Source organism: Microcaecilia unicolor, chromosome 12, assembly GCF_901765095.1.
Source record: "Microcaecilia unicolor chromosome 12, aMicUni1.1, whole genome shotgun sequence".
Lineage (NCBI taxonomy): Eukaryota > Metazoa > Chordata > Amphibia > Gymnophiona > Siphonopidae > Microcaecilia > Microcaecilia unicolor.
This window is the reverse complement of record NC_044042.1, coordinates 16,680,612-16,704,069: the sequence shown is the minus strand read 5'-3', so window position 1 is coordinate 16,704,069 and position 23,458 is coordinate 16,680,612. Positions and strand designations below refer to the sequence as shown.

At 44.3% G+C, this 23,458-nt stretch overlaps 1 long non-coding RNA gene across 1 annotated transcript in view; it reads right to left on the bottom strand.

The window, feature by feature from the left end:
* Nucleotides 1–12,597: 12,597 nt before the first annotated feature.
* Nucleotides 12,598–23,458, bottom strand: part of LOC115481821 — a 36,044-nt gene continuing 25,183 nt past the window's right edge. The window contains exon 3 of the long non-coding RNA XR_003944009.1: nt 12,598–12,673. This is a non-coding gene — a long non-coding RNA (uncharacterized LOC115481821). The remainder of the gene's footprint in view (nt 12,674–23,458) is intronic.

Here is a 23,458-nt window from a genome sequence, read left to right as displayed (position 1 = left end):
TCTAAGGTTCTAGAGTCCTTGCCCGGGGGCGCCGAAGCATGCTCCCTAGAACTCTTAGCCTTCTTTAGGGCCAAATCCACAACTCCAGACTTGTGAGGCAACTGAGTGCGCATCAGCTCTGGGTCCCCATGGATCCGGTACTGGGACTCGATCTTCTTGGGAATGTGGGGATTACTTAGTGGCTTGGTGCAGTTCGCCAGCAATGTCTTTTTTAGGACATGATGCATGGGTACTGTGGACGCTTCCTTAGGTGAGAAGGATAGTCCAGGAGCTCAAACATTTCAGCCCTGGGCTCTCCTCCACAACCACCGGGAAGGGGATGGCCGTAGACATCTCCCGGACAAAGGAAGCGAAAGACAGACTCTCGGGAGGAGAAAGCTGCCTTTCAGGAGAGGGAGTGGGATCAGAAGGTAGGCCATCAGACTCCTCGTCAGAGAAATATCTGATGTCCTCCTCCTCCTCCCACGAGGCCTCACATCGGTATCAGACACAAGTTCGCGGACCTGTGTCTGAAGCCGTGCCCGGCTCGACTCCGTGGAACCACGGCCACGGTGGGAGCGTCGAGAGGTAGACTCCCTCGCCCGCACCGGCGAAGCTCCCTCCGCCGACGTCGTCGGGGAGCCTTCCTGGGAGGCTACTGCAGTCAGTACCGCAAGTGGCACAGATGTTGGAGACCTCACCCCGGGCAAGGGGCCAGCCGGCGCCTCACTCAACGGTACCGGTGGCGCAAGCACCCCCGGTACCGGAGGGAAGGGCGCACAGCTCTCCCAGGATCTCTGGGAGAACGGCCCGGAGACTCTCGTGCAGAGCGGCTGTGGAGAAAGACATGGAAGCCGATGCAGGTGTCGATGTCAGAGTCTGTTCCGGGCGTGGAGGCTGTTCCGGCCTGTCCATAGTGGAGCGCATCGACACCTCTTGAAACAGAGGTGAGCGGTCCTCTCGGTTGCAGATGCCTACTGGGTGCCGACTCCCTCGGCGACCCAGAGCTCTCGGTGCCGACACGGGAAGGGGACCGGTGTTGATGCTTCTTCGATTTCTTGGGACGAAGCATGTCACCGGAGCTTCCCGGCACCGACGAGGAGGACGTAGAATCCAACCGTCGCTTCCTCGGGGCCAAGGCCGAAGAAGGTCCGGTCTCGGGGGCTGTACCGCAGGAGCCCTCAGGGTAGGCGGAGACCCACCCGAAGGCTCACCGCCACCAGCAGGGAATGGACAGCCCTCATCTGCACTCCAGACGAAGCACCACCGTCCGACGACATCAGCAGACGAGGAGGTCCCGGTACCACCGACGCCAACGCAGCCTTCCGATGTCTCAGCCCCGATGCACAGGGTCGATGCCTCGATGCACTCGATGCAATCGCGGCCGAGGATGAAGGTCTGGACGCTGGCGACGTCGATGCACTCGATACCCCCGGTGCCGATGCCGACGAAGAGCCCGAGAACAAAACATTCCACTGGGCCAATCTCGCTACCTGAGTCCGCTTTTGTAAAAGAGAGCACAGACTACAGGCCTGCGGGCGGTGCAGAGCCCCCAGACACTGAAGACACGACGTGTGCCTATCAGTGAGCGAGATTACCCAGGCGCACTGGGTGCACTTCTTGAAGCCGCTGGGAGACTTCGATGTCATGGGCGGAAAAATCGCGCCGGCGAGGTCAAAACTCGTAATGGCGAAGATGGCACCACAAAAAAGGGGAAGAAAAACTTCGAACCGAGGCCTCAAAGGGGCCTACCCCGACGACAAAAGAAAACTTAACGGGGCAAAACTAGAATATAGGAAGGGAACAGACGAAAAGGTCTCCTTCCGAATGTTTTTTTTTTCGTAGCGAAGTCCAAAAAGACGCGCGAGGTCGACTTTCGGGGTGCGAACGGCGTAAACACGACCGTACCGAGCGTGGACAAAAGAAGACTGGTCGGCACGAGCCGGTTTCGGGCGGGAAGACGGCCGAGTATGCGCAATGCACGTGGGCGCGCGAGGACTAGCAAAGGCCTTTGCTAGTGAAGATTCCGATGGAGGGGCTGCCGGGACGTCACCCATCAGTGAGAACAAGCAGCCTGCTTGTCCTCGGAGAATGATTTGTATTTAAGTCCTCTACAATTAGGGTCGTGGAGGTTTAGGAAGGTACGTGATGAACTTTTGATGTTCGTGCTGGTAAGTCAATTAGGTCTAACATGTATGAAGGAGCTTCTCCATGGATGATTTTATGGGTTAAGGTGCAAATCTTGAAAGTAATATGATCTTTTAGTGGAAGATAATGCAATTTTTCTCTGAGGGGTTTGGCGCTCTCATATTTCGCCTTTCCGAATATAAGTCTAGCTGCGGTATTTTGTGCAGTCTGAAGTTTCTTAATGGTTTTTTCTTTACATCCTGTGAAAATGGAGTTACAATAATCCATGTGGCTCAGTACTAATGATTGTACTAACGTACGGAATACTTCCCTTGGAAAAAAGGCTTCACTCTTTTTAGTTCCACATTGCAAAAAACATTTTCTTTGTCACATTCTTAGCATGGAGATCAATGGTGAGATTTCGATCAATAGTAACACCCAGGAGTTTCAAGGTATTGCAACAGGGAGAGTATGGGATGGTGTGTTTTATTGGCGCAATTAGTATTGTTAAACTGCGATGATAAAATAAGACATTGAGTCTTTTCTGCATTGAGTTTAAGTAGGAAGGCATCTGCCCATGAGTTCATAATTTGTAAACTGGCATTAATTTTATCTGTAATTTCTGATAAGTTGCTCTTAAGTGGAATGTAAATGTGACCACCAACAGTACTACTCATGCCATACCGCAGAAGTAACACAATAACCCCATGATGAGGAACTGACATTCCACAGCAGGATGGTCATTCTGAGGTCATCTCCCAAAAAGGATACATGCGCATGAGAATGTGTTACTGCTCACTGTCTGCTAATCTCTCAATGAAATACACCTTGCCATCACTACTAGATCCATGCTGTGCACTTGACGCTGATGCAATAAGGAATAATCAGAGATCCATCAATCATGGCACACATCATTTTAGGCATGACACAATACCAAGTGGGTATAGCATGATGACTGCCACCAGGGTTATCCTCGGAATTTCAAAGCTGGGCAACATTTGGGATCCAGCATTGAACTTCTCAGTATACGTGATACTCAGCACTTAACCAGCTATGATGAACAGAATAAAGATAGGACTGACTTTTATGCGGTTCTATTTATGTTGTTATGTTGGCTTAAGTGCTGAACGCCTGAAAAGCCCCTGTGGTAATGTGAGCAAGGGCGGGTTCAGAGCTCAAAGTGGAGTCACACAGTGGGTTCAAGGGAATAGGAAACAATATTTTATTAAAAGTGCCAGGTATGAGGGGTCCTGTTAGCATCACAGGCAACAGAGAAAATAATAAACTATGCTATTCAGCAAAATACTCTTGTGGTCCTTCTCCTGCAGGCCACATCATGCACTATTCTCTAGTCGACAATATTCACCAGTCTGCCTCTGGCTGAGTGAAGAATATAGTTCTTCAAGGTCTCAAGTTAAACTTGGACTATATGGCTCTTGAAGTTTGTAGAAAATGGTCTATGATCCAGGTTACATGAACCATGGTTCAGTTTTCAGAGCTATAAAGATCTAGGCCTCAGTGACTTCTGTTTGACATCTACATGACTCAAGGACTCATGATCTGTTGAGACACTCTTGTGGGTAAGCAAAATGAGGAATGTGCAAGGGTGCAAGAACTGGACAAACTGGTTTAGTAACGTAAAGGGAAACAGATGGCTGAATTGGGGAACAGAATAGTTCCTTAAGGGAGATGACAAGGTCTTCCAAGAAAAGGATGGCCTCTTCCAAGAAATGATAACCAGGTTATTATATAAACTGCCCAGCTTATTATCATAAGATCTGCCTACAAGCTATTGCATAAAGCGAACATTATATAAGTGATTGTATGTATTAGGTACCTTGGAGATTCAGTATAGCCAACACTGATGTGTAACAGTCTGTTCTCCCATGAGAAACTATATCAATTATAATCTGTAGTTGGTAAGTAAAATAAAATTGCTTTTCTCATACGTGGCCTTGGGTCTCTCTATCATTCCAGATTGTGGGTGGCTGGTACATAATAAACTTGGGGTGATAGACAGGGCCCTAAAAACAAGTTGCAGTTCACAGGGGTGGAGGCTTATGCAGTAGGCCTTTGCTGCTTCCCTCTGGGCCTCCTTAAACCAGATGTGCCCTGAGCTTTTAAACTTCCTGGACCATGCCCTCCAGGCTCCACCCCTCCCGTGTCGCTTCCCTCATGGGCAGGACTATGAGTTTTAAGGTGGTTCTAACTCTGTGAGAGAGTGTCCTTAAGAGAAGTGGCCCACATCCTATAGACTCCTTCACAGCCCCCCAAATAGCTGGTTTTGCATTGGGCGCTAACCAAACATTTTCAGTAGCACTATCCGGTTAAGTGCCGAACAAGTGATTTAACCATCCAGGAGCCATTTCTGCCAGTTAAATAATCGCTTTGAATATTGACCCCAAAACGTCATTAATTTTTCATTGACCCCTACCACCAACTAAAACGAAAAACCTCTCTCTTACCAGTCTGGGGCCTGTCCCTCCCTTCCAGCCTGCCAAAGAAAATTGTTCCCTGAGTAATCCTCAGGGCTCCAACCTCAGGTCAACAAGAGCCATTCTGGAATGGATCCATAGCCACCAGCTCTATGGGTGCTGTAGGTACTTGAGCACCTTTAATATTCTCTCCTGAATCAGAAGTTGTGAGAGTAGATACAGTATCACAGAGGCATTTAGAGATTGATATTCTGTTACTTAGCTACTGCTCCCAACTCCCTCTGCGCCTTATTGGCTTGTTATGTCTGACCAATGGGCTGCAGGGAAAAGAGGATGCTGCTGTAGTTTACTGATTGGTTGTGTGTGCCCAATGAGCTGCAGGGAGGATGAAACTGCAGAATGGGAATGGAATTTGATATACTGCCTTTCAGTGGTTACAATCAAGGCGGTGTACATATTATATACAGGTACTTATTTTGTACCAGGGGCAATGGAAGGAAGAGAAAGATTTCTTGGCTGCTGCTGACAATGCAGGACAGAAAGAGCAGCAGATACAGACTAAGAAAAAGAAAGGAGGCAGACAAACCCTAAGAGAGGAATAGAGGGGCCTGGAAGAGATTACTGCCTCTAAGATAGACTATTGCTGTGAAAGGCTGGAAGAAAAAGAGTACAGATAAAGTCCATATGGACCATCCAGTGTGCCCATCCATATCAGCCCATATCTCTCCTTTCTCCTAAGAGAACCCACATATGTATCACAAACCTTCTTGAATTCAGATAAAATCATTGTCTCCATCACCTCCACTGGGATGTCATTCCACGTATCTACCACCTTTTCCGTAATGAAGTATTTCCTTAGATTACTTCTGAATCTATCCCATTTTAACTTCATTTTATGCCCTCTTGTGCAGAGCTTCCTTTCAGTTGAAAATACCTGCCTGCTGTGCATTTATTCTGTGAAGATAGTTAAATGTCTCAAGGATATCTCCCTTCTCTCGCCTTTCTTCCAAAGTATACATATTGAGGTCTATGAGTCTGCCTCTATATGCTTAATGATGAAGACCACTGACCACTTTAGTAGCCACCTTCTGGACCAACTCCATGTTTATAACTTTTTGAAAGTGTGGTCTCCAGAATTACACACAGTACTCTAAATGGGGCCTCACCAGAGACTCTGCATTTTTTAGCATTAAATATTAGTTGCCAATTTCTGAACCATTCTTCTAGCTTTGCTAGATCCCTCCTCATGCTATCCACACCATCACGGGTGTCTACCCTATTAAAGAGTTTTGAATCATTTGCAGAGGCAAATCTTACCTGATAACCCTTCCACAATATCATTCACAGAGATGTTAAAAAGAGCCAGGCAAGGGACCAATCCCTGAGGTACACCACTGGTAACATCGTTTTCCTCAGTGCGAACTCCATTTACCATCACCCTCTATCTTTTTCCAATTAACCAGTTTCCAACCCAGTTAGTCACTTTTCCCTCCAGACCAAAAACACTCAGTTGATTTATCAGTTGCCTATGTGGAAAGGCTGAGAGATGGGGACAGAGGCTGGGAGTCGAACTGTGGAAAGGGATAGCTGAGAGTGGAAAGGAAATATAGGCCATGATGAGAAAAGAGGCTGGAAGGAGAAGATATGATTTTGAAAAGAGTAACAAGTGCAGCTGGGAGAGAGGACAGGAGCTGCAGAAGGGAGAGGCACTTAAGCGATGGAGAGGAGCTGTGTAGGTTTTGGAAAGGAGAGAGCTAAGAGAGAGCTTGTGAAACAAAAGGAGGATCTTGGTGGAGAGTAGAGATATGAAAGGGAGAAAAGAGACAGGAGATGGAAGTGACAGGAAGAGTGAGACAAGGAAGTGAGAGGAGATAAACTGTGGAGAGACAGGCTATGAAGAGAGATACACAAAGAGAAATTATAAAGAAATGAGAGGAAGACGGGAAAATAATTCTCAAAAGAGATGGAATGGGAAGACAAAGAGGAAACTTCAGAGAAGACCAAGAACAATCAGAAACAAAGGATTAAAGTTAAACTACAGACACAGAGGTGCAGAATTGTTTGTTTAGTAAAGATTTTTGTGCTAGCTCGGCTGGGTCAAGGGTATGGTCAGCTGGTATCCTGCCCTTCTCCTTTAGCCTTGTATGGTCACCATGATAAATAAGGTGAAATTTGTTCCTTTCCTTGACTTCTGCTAGATCAGTGGGCTATGTCACTATGCCAGCAGATGGAAGCAGAGAAAGCTGAACTTCCAGTGACATCACCAATATAAGGAGTGGTGAAGCCTGACTATGTTAATGCCCAAGTCAAAATTACATAGATTAAAACGTATATTAGGGCGACCAGCCTCTATCCTTATTTGTACTCAGAATTTGTACTCCAGGCTACAAAGTCTAGTTGGTGGCCTAGTTGATGTGTTCCTTGGGCTGGAATTATCTTCATGTTTATGTTTTCTAGAAACATTTTAAAGTAGTGTTTTTATCATTCTCATTATCTAAATGAAGATTTATGTTACCTACAATTAATTGAACTCCGGGTTTTAGACTTTGAGTCACCGTAAGTTCATAGAATTCTCCTTTGGCTTCTTTTCACTTCCCTGGAGGGCAGTAGCATACAGTACATTGTAAGCTACCTCGTAGTGAAGTGTCTTTGATCTTGCATGATAATAATTCTAAGCAGGATGACTGATAACTCACCTCAATCTGAAAGTTAAAAAAAACTTTTACATATTATTGCCACCCTCCACCTCTTTTGGATGCAAGAAATACATGTGATCCTACGGATTCAGTCTTGTAGGACTGGATCCTCTCTTGATTGTAACCATGTTTCTATCACAAACACCAATCCGGGCTGTTTGAGTTCCAACCAGTCCCTCACTACTATGGCCTTGTTTACCAAGGATTTTGCATTGAAGTAGTAGCAGGGGACAGGCAAGACTTCGCCATTCAGTTGCTTATCTATTTTTATGTATTTTGGTGTATTTTTCTGTTTATTTTTTTCCCTCATGTCCTTTTTTAGTGTTGGTTCTCTCCTATCTTTATTTGATATCTTAACCTATTGTATTTCTCCAAGTTGAGTGATGGAAAACTTAGACTTCTAACATCCTCTCTCACAATTCTGCCATAATACTTTGGAAGTCATTTCTCTAACCCGTTCTGCCCTCCCGTGGTTGTACTGGCTATGCTGGCTATTAACAACATATACCACCACAATCCGTCCATTTTGCAGCATAGAGACATTAGATTCTATCAGGGAGTTCTTGTATCCTAGTGGGACTTACTTTTCTTGAGTTGCTGGCTGTTCTTTGTTTCTGCACCAGTTGCTGCGCAAAGGCACGTGCCGCTAGGTGCGGCAGCTCTATCCTCACCACATCTGACATCAGTTCCGGAGTGGGCGGAGTTTGCCCCTTGCCTTCCCTCTGTGTTGTGGAATAACTAGTTAACTTGGAAAAACCGGCTATCTGGATTAGCCTGTTTAGTTGGATAATCTGCTATCTTTGGGAGTGCTCATGCAGATGGTTGACTGGAAGATTTCTCTTCTTCCTCCCTGTTTGAGCAGAATATGGAGTCTCTGGGGCTCCCGCTTGCCGCTGTGTATCCCCGCCATATCTGACTAAGGAAATGGAAATACTAGTCCTACCAGACCATCAGAGGTTACACAAAAAGCCTACCACCTGCTGAATACTGAGAAATACTGACTGGCCAGGGAGTTCCACAGGGTTCTAAAGTGATGGTATCACAGCTTATCAGTTTTCCGTCTCTATTTGGGGGCAGGAAAACACAAATCCAAACATCTGGACTGGTCTTGTGGGACGATAAGGAACCTCGTCTTCAGTGACTTCTTTTGAGAACCATAGTGGCCACTTTTTCTTCTTACTTTTATTGACTTTCCTAACAAAATGGTTTGTTGCTTTTAAAATATCTTTTTTTTTTTTTTAATCATTTTTATTTCAAGGCAATGCAAGAAAAATGAACCACTCAGAGAAAATATACAACACAGTGATTATTTTGCCTGAAACATTTTAACATTTTACCCTAAATCAACCCCTCCCCCCTTCCCCCCCCTTTCCCCTCTCTCTTCCTAACCCCCCCCCCAAAAAAAATTAAGAGTTCAATATCTTGCTTCTTGCTACAGGAGTGAGAGTGTCCCAAAACGGAGACCAGATACAACAAAATTGGTCACCTCTCTTGGAGGCCAAGTCTTTTATTCCTTTTTTCTCTATAGCACGTGCTTGAATCATTGCTGATCTCCAATGTGATATACTCGGCTGATCTGCTACCAACCACAATTGCAGTATAACATACTTTGCCATTAAAACTGCTCTTTTCAGGAATGACCGAAATCCTGCTGGAGCCGGCCGTTGCATCTCAAATAGGTCAAACAGCTGCTTGGGGGCTGGTCTCCATGTGTGATTCCACATCTGGGATACATGTCTGCTCAACTCAGTCCAAAAAGCGCTGATTGGAGCACAAGCCCAATACATGTGCCCCAGATGGGCAGAAGTGCACGCACATTTTGGACACTTATCCGACTCTCGCAGTGTAGCTCTAGCTCTATACGCTCTGTGCGGGGATACATGTAAACGGAGCTGAAATTTATATTGTAACTCCCACCACGCTGCATTGTCTGTCAGGGTAGAAATAGGTTTAAGGCAGGACTAAAGTTGTTCCGGTTGCAGGTTAAGCTGCAATTCCGAGTTCAAGGCTTGTACCACCAGGCAACAATCCACTGGTTGCAAAGAGTCTCTCAAACCACGATGAAAGTAACTTAAGGGCACACGTGATTGTGCCTCAAGACCAAGTATGTCATTAAATTTTTCCCAGGAAACATTATTTAATGAGGCTGCAGGCAAAGAACTTACATAATGTCTCAATTGCGTGTATGCTAACCAGTCATTCACACCCAAACCATACTCTTCCTTCAATTCCTCAAACGATTTTAGTACCCCTTGTTCAATCACCACCTGAAATAGATACCTAATTCCCGCTATGGCCCACGTCTGGAAGGGGACCAAAGAGCCACCCGCCGGGAAAGCCAAGTTACCCCCAAGGGGCAACAGGGCAGAAACCCTTGTATCTATCTGATAAAGCTTACCCAACCACCTCCATGTGGCTCTCAAAGGTGAGAGGATATAGCGGTAGGGACCCCTCGCCGGAGGGCGCATGGAGCCAATAAGAAAAATGCATTTTACCCAAAAGTGCCACTTCTGCCCCTTTGCAAGAGAAAAAAATTAGCGGAGCAGAACCAATCAGACAGATGTCTCATGCTGCTGGCCAAAGAAAAAAATTTTAAGTCTAAGAGTCCTAACCCCCCCTTTCAGTGTGGCAATGTTACTTTAGAGAAAGGCAAACGGGCCTTTTTCCCCTGCCATAAAAAATAGGTCAATTTTTTTTCTCAACCAGTTTCCCTCACGGGGCCTCAAATAAAATGGCAACATCTGGAACACATAGGTCCACTTGGGGAAAAGGACCATATTGTATAGCGCAATTCGACCCAATAAGGTGATCGGTAGAGCATGCCATCACTGCAAAGACTCCGCTGCCCGGAGTTTTAGCGGCTCCATATTTAATGCATAAAGCTCTGCTAAGTCTGTAGGAATATGGACTCCCAAATATTTAATACTTTTCCTTCCCACTGTTTTCGAATTTCCTCTTGAATAGGGAGGGCTACAGACTTATGATATTAAAATATCTTCTTACACTTCTGCCCACTGTTTTTCTACTTCTCCCAGATGTTCCTATCTAGCTGACAACTCCTTGACGTATTCCTCTGTCTTGACAAATTTAGTTTTCCTGAAGTCTAGAACCCTCACTTTTGAATGAATCCTCTCCACACTTGTCCTAATATTGAACCACATTATCCAGTAATCACTAGATGCCAAGATTCCATTATAAAACAGGCTCCTACCATGCAGCCTCAGGGTGCACAAATGGAACTGCCTGGTTGTAGAATTGCCTCCTATAGTGCCACTCCCTTTATTCCTACTCTGTCCTTCTTTACTAGATTAAAGCCTGGTATAACTATATTCCAGTCACGGTTCTCCATGTACAATGTCTCTCTAACCACAACCTCTTCCATCACAGCATCTAGATCCAGAACTTTATTTCCCATACTATGGGCATTATTTTATTTATTATTTATTTTAAAAAGATAGGGCTGGCTCCTTTTACAAATCGGTGCTACCGATTATGTACTGTATTTTATTGGGATTTATGATCCACCTTTATGAAGAGATTCACCCAAGGCGGTGTTCAGCAGGTACAGTTTAACATAAAACTCACAATTTTGTTAGCAGCATAACAATAGTAAAAATAACTAAACATAAATATAAACACAATAAATGAGGTAAACTGGAGAACAGCAAATTAAAACATAATAATAGCACTACCATGAAACACTATCAAAAATATACACATTTAACAGCACTTAAATTCAAATAACAGAGATATAATGCAATGTCAGCATAGTACTAATGAAACTTCTAATAAGCACATGTTAGAACATTCAAATAACATACATACGATGCTAATGATTGGCGAGCACTAAATAGAAAGAAGCCCATGAGAAATGAATGGGCATCTTCATATTCAGGTCCCGATGCTCAAAAGTAAACACAGGCAACTAGAGGCCATTAGCGCCGTAGTAGTGCCCGCATTTACCTGCGCAGAATGTCCAGAGGGGTCTAGCGCGGGAAAACAGCACACCAGACACTAGCGCAGATAGCATGCAATTGTAGTCAAGCTCATGTTAATGAGGTCACTTTGTATTTCTCCCCAATGTCCAGAGAAGAGCGCTCGGAAAAAAAACTGCCTACCATTGCAAAAAATTAATGCCAGGTTAGAGCAGGCGGAAGAGAGGATTGCCCATGATTCTCTTGCTTCTCTCATGATTCTTTCTTCAAAATCTGCCAGTTTTGATTGCTTTTGTAACAGAAGGAAGCCCTTAAGCGCTGGTCATGATAAACAGCAGCCCCATGCAAAAGCACAAGTTGGTGTCTGTTTTCTGCATCTAAATTTAAAGCATCCATGCTAAAAAATAAAAATTAAATTAAACACACTGGCATCTATTTTCTGCATCTAAATGTAAGCGTCCAAGCTAAAAAAAAAAATTAAAAACGCTTATATTTAGGCTACAGAAAACAGACACCAATATATGCTTCACATTTGGGTTTTACCAAGTGCATGTGCACAGGAGCCAAGTTTATTGCAGAACTCTTCTGCGCCAAGCACAATCCTCCCGCCAAACTCCCTGATGCTCAACGCTATGAGTGTGTCTATATTTGCATCTCATTAGTGTGTCTATATTTGCATCTCATTAGCATTGAGCATTAGGGCGTTATTCTTTATCACTGTTCTGGCGGTATTTTTATGGCACTATTCAGAATAGAGATGGAGTTTTGAGCATTGGGGCCTCAGGGCACTGCTAGTCGGTAGCATCATTTTGGAAAAGGAGCCCTTATAGTGTGCCTATAACCTAAGCAGATTATAACCTACCTACATAAAAATATGCATAACTTTCCAGGTATAGCCTTTTTCCCCACTTCTATAGAGGTATTTAATGTTTTACTTACCTGAAGGCTTTTACTTACCTGGGGGCTTTGTTCACACATCTCCAACAATCCTAGTTTAAAGCCCTCTTCAGAAGGTTAGCCAGTCTGCTGCAGAAGACTCTTCATCTCTTTTTTGATAGATCGACTGCTCTTTAGACTAGGAAGGCCTATTCCGTCTGGGGTATATTTTGCCTGGTAGAGTATTGATAACTTAATTCATGTTATTTTTTCATTACATACAACAAAAAGAGAGTGCTCTTAGGCATGGTAAACTCAGGGCCTCTTTTACCAGACTGTGCTAGTGATTCCTGTGTGGTAATGCTGATAAAGCCCATTCAAAGTGAATGGGCTTTGTCGGCATTGCTGTGCCAGGAATCGCTAGTACAGTTTCATAAAAGAGGCCCTTAGAGGACAAAGCATGGAATAGTTTGGAGTAAGTACCACACTTTCAATTTTCTAACGCACATTTATATAATAATATAAATATTACCAAAGATACTTTTGTAGAAATTGTCTCCTGCTCCTTTGCCTTGTAAAGTCCTAATTCTGTATCTTTTTCTTCAACCATTTTATCATATTGATGCTACATGAAATACATATAAAATTTTGCATTAATTTTACATTTTAAATTGCTTAGATTTGTATTTTTATTTTGCATGTATCACAATATAATATTTAAAATACAACCACTACTACAAATACTACTACTTGTATCTTATAGAAAATTATTTGGATGACGACTTTATAGATTTATTTTAACACACTGAAGTAAATTTTTGAGGCCCTATATTTTAAGCTGTATTATATGTTATCTACTAGTTACACACATTAATTGGCCTCAGTGTGCATTATTTGCCAATAACATATCTTAATGATAGATTTTTTTTATCACGTGGAGGGGCATAATCGAACGGGGCGCCCAAGTTTTCCTGGGGCCGTACTTGCAGGACGGCTCCGTGAAGGGGCGGGGAAACCCGTATTATTGAAACAAGATGGGTGTCCATCTTTCATTTCGATAATATGGTCGGGGATGCCCAAATCTCAACATTTAGGTCGACCTTAGAAATGGTCGACATAAATGTTGAGATGGTCGACCTTAGAGATGGTCGTCCCCGGTTTTCGGTGATAATGGAAACCGAGGACACCCATCTCAGAAACGACCAAATCCAAGCCATTTGGTCATGGGAGGAGCCAGCATTCGCAGTGAACTGGTCCCCCTCACATGCCAGGACACCAACTGGGCACCCTAGGGGGCACTGCAGTGGACTTCACAAATTGCTCCCAGGTGCATAGCTCCCTTACCTTGGGTGCTGAGCCCCCCAAACCCACTCCCCACAACTATACATCACTACCATAGCCCTAAGGGGTGAAGAGGGGCACCTACATGTGGGTACAGTGGGTTTCTGGTGGGTTTTGAAGGGCTCACATTTACCACCACAAGTGTAACAGGTAGGGGGGGATGGGCCTTGGTCTGCCTGCCTGAAATGCACTGCAGTACCCACTAAAACTGCTCCAGGGACCTGTATACTGCTGTCATGACATGCTGTATGACATTTGAGGCTTACATAGAGGCTGGCAAAAAAAATTATTTTAAGTTTTTTTTCCCCAGTTTAATTTCTTTTATTGATTTTCGATACAAATACAATCAAGAGCTCACAACTTAACAGCAAGTAACATTTTACACAGTATGGCAATACTGGAGCTCACATGTAAGAAGTAGCTATCCATATCTAGGCTTAAAATTAAGTGAAGAAAAGAGATAGGCAGAAAAGAGAAAAAGGAGGGAAAGAGGGTGTGTGTGTGTGGGGGGGGGGGGGGGGGGGGGGCTGAAGGGTACAGATCAAAGTGTAAAACATGCATAGGAATGGTGGAACCTAGTGCTCCAAATCTACAAATACGAATCACACCTTGCAAAGACATCTTCTCGCTTTGCTGCATATCGGGAAAAATGGCTACCACTTGTATCATATTTCGGCACTCAATTAAAGTTTTTTTTAGGGTGGGAGGGGGTTGATGACCACTGGGGGAGTAAGGGGAGGTAATCCCTGATTCCCTCTGGTGGTCATCTGGTCAGTTTGGGCACCTTTTTGAGGCTTGGCCGCAAGAAAAAATGGACCAAGTAAAGTCGCCCAAGTGCTCGTCAGGGACGTCCTTCTTTTTTCCGGCCGAGGATGCCCATCTCTTAAGCACGCCCCATTCTCGCCTTTGCTACGCTGCTGACACCCCCCATGAACTTTGGTCGTCCCCGCGACGAAAAGCAGTCGAGGGTGCCCAAAATCGGCTTTTGATTATGCCGATTTGGGCGACCCTGAGAGGACGCCCATCTCCCGATTTGTGTTGGAAGATGGGTGCCCTTCTCTTTCGAAAATAAGCCTGAATGTGAGTTAAATAATAAACAGTAAAGGGCCTGCTTACAAGTGATATAAGGGTACATTTCCCCATTCACAAACTGATACATAGGCCATATTTATGCATATTGTGGCCACTAAGCTGTAAAATTTAAAAGCCCCCCCTCCTTGATTAAGTATGAAGTAAAATTTAGGTTTTATAGTTTTCTATGCTAATGAAGTGTGAGACCTCTTGGAGGGGCATAATCGAACACGAACGCCCATCTCCATGGGCGACTATTTCCGAAAACGGGTAAGTGAAGGGGTGGACCAGACCGTATTTTCGAAAAAAAAAAAAATGGGCGTCCATCTTTCGGTTCGAAAATACGGTTTGTACAGACCAAATGTGCCATGGATTTAGTCGTTTGTGAGCTGGGCGTTTATTTTTTTTTTAGCGATAATGGAAACTAAAAACGCCCAGCTCACAAACGTCCTAATCCAAGCCATTTGGTCGTGGGAGGGGCCAGGATTCGTAGTACACTGGCCCCCCTGACATGCCAGGACACCAACTGGGCACCCTAGAGGTCAGTGCGGTGGACTTCAGAAACTGCTCCCACATGCATAGCTCCCTTACCACGGGTGCAGAGCCCCCAACCCCCTCCCCACAAATGTACAACACTACCATAGCTCTTAGGGGTGAAGGGGGTACATGTGGGTACAGTGGGTTTTGGAGGGCTCCCATTTACCAGCACAAGTGTTACAGGTGGGAGGGGGATGGGCCTGGGTCCGCCTGCCTGAAGTGCACTGCGGTACCCACTAAAAGTGCTCCAGGGACCTACATACACGCAGGCCTCTAGGACTTGTTGCTGCTGTATAACCTTGGCACACCAGTTGACACCTGAAGACTAATCGCTCCGAAAATGTCCTTTATTGGAATAAGCACGTTTACTCACAGTTAACTGCAGATCAGAGGTTGTGCCCCACTGGCAATGAGTCTCCCTGGTACTGAGATTAACAGTAGGTCAGAGCTGGCAGAATGCTGTACAATGCCCTCTTTCAGCAACATTCAAGGTAAGAACTAGGTTCTGTAACGTGGCTAACACATGAAAGGGATCTAAAACTGGCTTACTAAAATGGCCACTACCTCATGGACTACCGGAAACAAAACAGGGCACACTCTGACCCAGTAGGCAGGGGGAAAAGCACCATGGGAGTAGAGCCTACCACCTACCAACATCGTGAGCATTTAACACAAGCTAGTGGAATCACGGAGCCCAATACCCTACACCCACCACAATGCATTGCTGATGTGACTCTGCAGTGCACATAACAGAAAAGGTTTCACACTCACCCGAGATGCACATCACAACCAGGGAAAGGCTGTCACAGGATAAAACACATTCTGCTGTCATGGAGGTGGGTACGGCATTTGAGGCTGGCAAAAAAGGTTTTTCAAGTGGGTTTTTTTGGTGGGAGGGGGTTAGTGACCACGGGGGAGTCCGGGGAGGTCATCCCCGATTCCCTCCGGTGGCCATCTGGGCAGTTAGGCCACTTTTTTGGGACTTGTTCGTGAAAAAACAGGGTCCAAAAAAAGTGACCCAAATTCGCGCTAAAAACGCCTTTCTTTTTTCGATTATCGGCCGAGGACGCCCATCTCTCCTCGCCTCTGACACGCCCAGTCCCGCCTTCACCACGCCCCCGTCAACTTTGGTCGTTTCCGCGACAGATTGCAGTTGAAGCCGCCCAAAATCGGCTTTCTATTATACCGATTTGGGCACCCACGGGGGAAAGACGCCTATCTCCCGATTTGGTTCGAAATATGGGCGTCTTTCTCTTTCGAAAATAAGCTGGATAGTAAGATAGTAGATGACGGCAGATAAAGACCTGTATGGTCCATCCAGTCTGTCCAACAAGATAAACTCATTACATATGGTATGTGATACTTCATATGTATACCTGGTCTTGATTTGTCCTTTCCATTTTCAGGGCATAGACTGTAGAAGTCTGCCCAGCATCGTCCTTGTTCTAAAATTTCTGAATTTTATGTCGAAGCTCCTGAAAAGCTCTACTCCTGCCCATCCAAATCTATTCAGCCACGATTAGGGCACAGACCGTAGAAGTCTGCCTAGCAGTGGTCATTTTCTCCAACTTATGAAGCTGAATCTGTCCAGCTACGATCAGAGCGCAGACTGTAAAAGTTTGCCCAGTACTGGCTTTGCTTCCCAACTGCACAATCAATATATGGGGTTCTCTTTCTATAAGTCAACACACAGAATGTTACTGGAGGAAAAGCCTTGAGAAGCTCCTAGACTTCTAAATTGTCTACCCTGGGAAGAAGGAAAGAGACCTGGCAACCTAAGCTAAGTTTATTAATTTGATAGCATTAAGCTGCTTTATGGAGGTTTTTGCCGATGATGATGAAGTCCTGCTCCTGTAAGACAATTTAGAAGTGTAGGAGCTTCTAGAGGCTTTTCCTCCAGTAACATTCTGTGTGTTGATTTATAGAAGAGAACCCCACATATTGATTGTGCAATTTTGCAGATTTGGGTATCTCACCCCTGGACACTATTATTTAGTTTGCTTCCCAATTGCCAGTGTTGCTTTTGAATATCTGCTAAGCTTCTTCAGATCCATTCCTTCTAAACAGGATTCCTTTGTGCTTATCCCACGCCTTTTTGAATTCCGTTATCATTTTCATCTCCACCACCTCCTGTGGAACGGCATTCCAGATATCTACCATCTTCTCTATTAAAAAATGCTTCCTGACATTATTCCTCAGTCTGCCCCCTTTCAACCTCAATTCATGTCTTCTAGTTCTAGCACCTTCCCGTCTCTGGGAAAAGTTTGTTTGCGGATTAATACCTTTCAAATATTTGAATGTCTGAATCATATCACCCGTTTCTCCTTTTCTCCAGGATATACGTGTTCAGGTCAGTAAGTCTCTCCTCATAGGTCTTGCAACGCAAATCCCATACCATTTTGGTTGTTTTCTTTGACCCGCTTCAAGTCTTTTTACATCCTTAGTAACATACAGCCTCCAAAACTGAACATAGTACTTCAAGTAGGGCCTCACCAATGAATTGTACAGGGGCATCAACACCTCCTTTCTTCTACTGGTTATACCCCTCTCTATGCAGCCTAGCATCCTTCTGGCCACAGCCTTGTCGCATTGTTTCGTCACCTTCAGATCCTCAGACATCATCACCCCCTCTCCTGAGCCAAGCTTACCAATCTCTCCCCACCTCTCTGGTTCATCTCTGTTGGATTTCTGCCCCCCTGGTGTGCATCACTCTGCACTTCTTGGCATTAAATTTTAATAAGATTCCAATACCCCATAGCTCCCGCCACTTTCATTTGAAGTCCAGGACAGACTGTAACTCAACAGGAGCGGTATACTGTATATGGTGTCTGTGTGGCTTAGTTTATATTGGCAAAACAGCTAGTAAGACCAAAGTATGTATTGGCGGACATGTTAGCAATATCAAAACAGCAAAACCAGAAGCGCCTCTGGTGACTCACAGGAGGGACAGCAATCATGAGATACCAGATTTACAATATTCAGTGCTAATACAGATCCAGTTGGATAGGGGTGGTTCACTCAGTGAAGTTTTGATTCATAAGGAACAACGTTTTATTTACTCCTGGGACACTGTTCAACCCGTGGGTTGAACCGAGACATTGATTGGCTGTAAATAGATAACAGGCAGACAAGACACATGCTCAATCACAGTTTGGTATAAATGGGTGAAGTGCGTATGATATAGGCACATAGTACGTTTCGTGTGGGCAGGACCATGTGATCCCTTCTGGGTGTTGGCTGGAAAATGTTGGTACATAAGTACATAAGTAGTGCCATACTGGGAAAGACCAAAGGTCCATCTAGCCCAGCATCCTGTCACCGACAGTGGCCAATCCAGGTCAAGGGCACCTGGCACGCTCCCCAAACGTAAAAACATTCCAGACAAGTTATACCTAAAAATGCGGAATTTTTCCAAGTCCATTTAATAGCGGTCTATGGACTTGTCCTTTAGGAATCTATCTAACCCCTTTTTAAACTCCGTCAAGCTAACCGCCCGTACCACGTTCTCCGGCAACGAATTCCAGAGTCTAATTACACGTTGGGTGAAGAAAAATTTTCTCCGATTCGTTTTAAATTTACCACACTGTAGCTTCAACTCATGCCCTCTAGTCCTAGTATTTTTGGATAGCGTGAACAGTCGCTTCACATCCACCCGATCCATTCCACTCATTATTTTATACACTTCTATCATATCTCCCCTCAGCCGTCTCTTCTCCAAGCTAAAAAGCCCTAGCCTTCTCAGCCTCTCTTCATAGGAAAGTCGTCCCATCCCCACTATCATTTTCGTCGCCCTTCGCTGTACCTTTTCCAATTCTACTATATCTTTTTTGAGATACGGAGACCAGTACTGAACACAATACTCCAGGTGCGGTCGCACCATGGAGCGATACAACGGCATTATAACATCCGCACACCTGGACTCCATACCCTTCCTAATAACACCCAACATTCTATTCGCTTTCCTAGCCGCAGCAGCACACTGAGCAGAAGGTTTCAGCGTATCATCGACGACGACACCCAGATCCCTTTCTTGATCCGTAACTCCTAACGCGGAACCTTGCAAGACGTAGCTATAATTCGGGTTCCTCTTACCCACATGCATCACTTTGCACTTGTCAACATTGAACTTCATCTGCCACTTGCACGCCCAATCTCCCAGTCTCGCAAGGTCCTCCTGTAATCGTTCACATTCCTCCTGCGACTTGACGACCCTGAATAATTTTGTGTCATCGGCGAATTTAATTACCTCACTAGTTATTCCCATCTCTAGGTCATTTATAAATACATTAAAAAGCAATGGACCCAGCACAGACCCCTGCGGGACCCCACTAACTACCCTCCTCCACTGAGAATACTGGCCACGCAATCCTACTCTCTGCTTCCTATCTTTCAACCAGTTCTTAATCCATAATAATACCCTACCTCCGATTCCATGACTCTGCAATTTCTTCAGGAGTCTTTCGTGCGGCACTTTGTCAAACGCCTTCTGAAAATCCAGATATACAATATCAACCGACTTTGTAAGTAGTTGGGTATAATATGTGGAAGCTAAATATGTCCTGTCTATATTAAATAATATTTAAGGAGAGGCATGTGGTGATTAATTTTGATGTTGTATGTTTGTATGTAGGTTCCCTTTTGAGAAAGCATAGCGAAATTCGGCCAGAGTCAAGGGGACGTGACTTGGTGTGTGAGTGGTGGGGTTTGTTCACGGAGAGACGGGATTTGAAACACCCACAGGGAAAGATGGAATCAGCATAAGGAGTAGTATGGTAACCATTTAATAGGGGGTTATCGTATGATAATATGGTTACAATGTACATTATTTAAGGCTGCTCCTTAAGGCAACTGAGCACAATATTTAGGAGTGGTAAATCAATCCGTGTATCATGTTTGATGTTTGAGTTCTGTACATATCACTAGTTGTTATCATACTGCCTAGATAATTAGAAATGTAGTATCAACTATATTCTGTGATTAATAATACCGTAATAAGCAGCAGATTATATATATGCCATTTCATGATATATAGGAACATTTAAATGTGAAGGTATGTTATATGTAATTGGTTAAGTTTGTTTTATATGCAGTTTTATCCATTACATTGAGGTATCGCATTGTATTTAAAGCTATAAGATCACAATTAACTGCCTTCTATTGAATCAACGGGGGGGGGGGGGGGGGGGGGTTGCACAACAGCACGTGCAATATATTTATTTTAATTGTGCTGCAGGAGACAGATAAGTATGTACATACTATTGTTTGACAAACAGGAACACCTGGATGTGCTATAATGGTTCCTTTGATCTATCACATGTTCCCCTGGGGATGTAATGGTAAGAATTTGTTAGAACTGAGCACATTTTATATCACTTAATTTGTTTTTGAATTAGGAATGTAAAATATTGAGCTGTAGAAGTATATATTAAATTTTAACTGCCAGACACTTGACCATTCTTCTAACGTTTGAAGATCCTTTCTCATGGTTTCTACTCCCTCCAGGGTATCCACTCTATTAGTTATCTTCATATCATCCACAAAAAGGCAAACTTTTCCTTCCAATCCTTCAGTAATGTCTCTCACAAATATATTAAACAGAATCGGCCTCAGCACCAATCCCTGAGGCACGTCACTAATTACCTTTCTTTCCACCGAGCGGATTTCATATACCACCACCCTCTGCCGCTTGTTTGTCAACCAGTTTCCTATCCAGTTCACTACTTTGGGTCCTATGTTCAGCCCTCTCAGCTTATTCAGGAGTCTTCTGTGAGGGACTGTATCAAAGGCTTTGCTGAAATCCAAGCAGATTACATCTAGCGCATGTCCTTCATCCAGCTGTTTGGTCACCCAGTCGAAGAAGCCAATCAGATTCGATTGGCAGGATTTTCTTTTGGTAAAGCCATGCTGCCTCGGATCTTGTAACCCGCTGGCTTCTAGAAACATAGTAACATAGTAGATGACGGCAGAAAAAGACCTGCATAGTCCATCCAGTCTGCCCAACAAGATAAACTCATATGTGCTACTTTTTGTGTATACCTTACCTTGATTGGTACCTGTCCTTTTCAGGACACAGACCATGTACGTCTGCCCAGCACTATCCCCGCCTCCCAACCACCAGCCCCGCCTCCCACCACAGACCGTATAAGTCTGCCCAGCACTATCCCCGCCTCCCGCCACCGGCTCTGCCACCCAATCTCGGTTAAGCTCCTTAGGATCCATTCCTTCTGAACAGGAGTCCTTTATGTTTGTCCCAAGCGTGTTTGAATTCTGTTACCGTTTTCATTTCCACCACCTCCCGCGGGAGGGCATTCCAAGCATCCACTACTCTCTCTGTGAAAAAATACTTCCTGACATTTTTCTTGAGTCTGCCCCCCTTCAATCTCATTTCATGTCCTCTCGTTCTACCTCCTTCGCATCTCCAGAAAAGGTTCGTTTGCGGATTAATACTTTTCAAATATTTGAACGTCTGTATCATATCACCCCTGTTTCTCCTTTCTTCCAGAGTATACATGTTCAGGTCATCAAGTCTCTCCTCATACGTCTTGTAACGCAAATCCCTTACCATTCTCGTAGCTTTTCTTTGCACCGCTTCAATTCTTTTTACATCCTTCGCAAGGTACGGCCTCCAAAACTGAACACAATACTCTAGGTGGGGCCTCACCAACGACTTATCCTTCACTATCCTTTCCTTCAGCAGCGACTCCATTATTTTTCCTACCACCAATGTGAGGCTTACCGGCCTGTAGTTTCCCATGTCTTCCCTGTCTCCGCTTTTGTGAAGAGGGACCACATCAGCTCATCTCGAGGAACTTCTCCCGTCTCTAAAGATCTATTAAATAAATCCTGAAGAGGTCCCGCCATAGCCATTCTCAGCATCTTTCAGTCTAGCAATTCCATTCCTATTTTTTCTCCTTTCCCTAATATATCTGAAAAAGGTCTTGTCATCTCTCTTAACTTCTTTAGCCATTTTTTCTCCCACCTGCGCTTTCACTAGCCATATTTCCCTCTTCACTTCTTTGAGTTTAATCCAATAATCTTTTTCATGATCCTCTTGCTTCATTCTTCTGTATTTCTTGAACAAAGTCTTTTGCCCTTATTTTTTCAGCAACTTGTTTGGAGAACCACATATGCTTCCTGTTTCTCTTGGTTTTGTTTACTTTCCTTGCGTAAAGATCAGTTGCCATATATATAGCAGCCATCAGCTTGGACCACTGGGCTTCCACTTCACCTATGCCTTCCCATGCCATCAGTTCCTTCTTCAGGTATTCCCCCATTTTACCAAAATCAATACAGCTGAAATCCAGTACTTTGAGTTTTCTACATCCGCATTCCACTTTTGCTTTTATACCATATTGTGCAATGATCACTATTACATAGGTGGGCACCCACAAGGACACTGGAAACACTTCCTCCATTTGTGAGCACTAGATCCAACATCGACCTTTCCCTTGTGGGTTCTGTCACCATTTGTCTGATAAAGGCACTTTGACAGGCATACACGATCTATCTACTTCTTTCCAAGTCTGCTGATGGGATGTTCCAATCCACATCAGGTAAGTTGAAATCTCCTAACAATATTACCTCCCCTTTCAAAACAAGCTTATGAATATCTTCTATCAGATCTTTGTCCAGCTTCTCCACTTATGCCAGAGGTCTATAGACAACACCTGTGTGCATACAGGTTCCATCTTATCTTTCCAGGACGATCCATATAGCTTCTTCCTTTCCCCAGGTTTTCCCGCATTTCAGCCACTCTGATATTGTTTTCCATATATAGCGCCATGCCTTCACCTCTTTGGCCATCCCTATCCTTCCTAAAAAGATTATAGCTCGGTCTGGTCACATCCCATTCATGGGAATCAATGAACCGTATCTCTGTAAAAGCAACAATGTCCAGGTTTTCCTCAAACATCAGGGCTTGCAAATTTTGAACCTTTTTACTCAAGACCACGAGCATTTGGGCTCATTGCTTTCCATGTGCTATGTGAGTTTGGAAGATTTTCTACATTTACATGACCTTTCCCTTTGCCATCATGTTTTTTTCTGGGGGTGACTTTCTGAATTTCCTTGTTTCCTTTTGTCACCCCCACTCTCTAGTTGAAGTGTCTAGAAACATACTACCTGAATTTGTCCCCAAGGATCCTTTTTCCTGTTACAGAAAGGTGTAGCCCATCATTACAGTATAGCCTGTTATTTTTTTCTCCTATGTATCTAAAACCTTCTTCTTTACACCAAGTTTCAAGCCACTTATTGAATTCATCTGTTTTATGTAGTCTTTCCTCTCCCTTCCCACATGTAGGAATTATTTCAGAAAAAGCTGCAGTCCCTCCCCAAGCTTCAAAATGCTTTCTGTGTTATTGCTGGCAAGGTCATTGTCCTCAGGTCGATTACAACATTAGTACAGTGATACCTCGGTTTTCGTTGATAATCCATCCAAAAACAATCAACGAAAACCGAAACA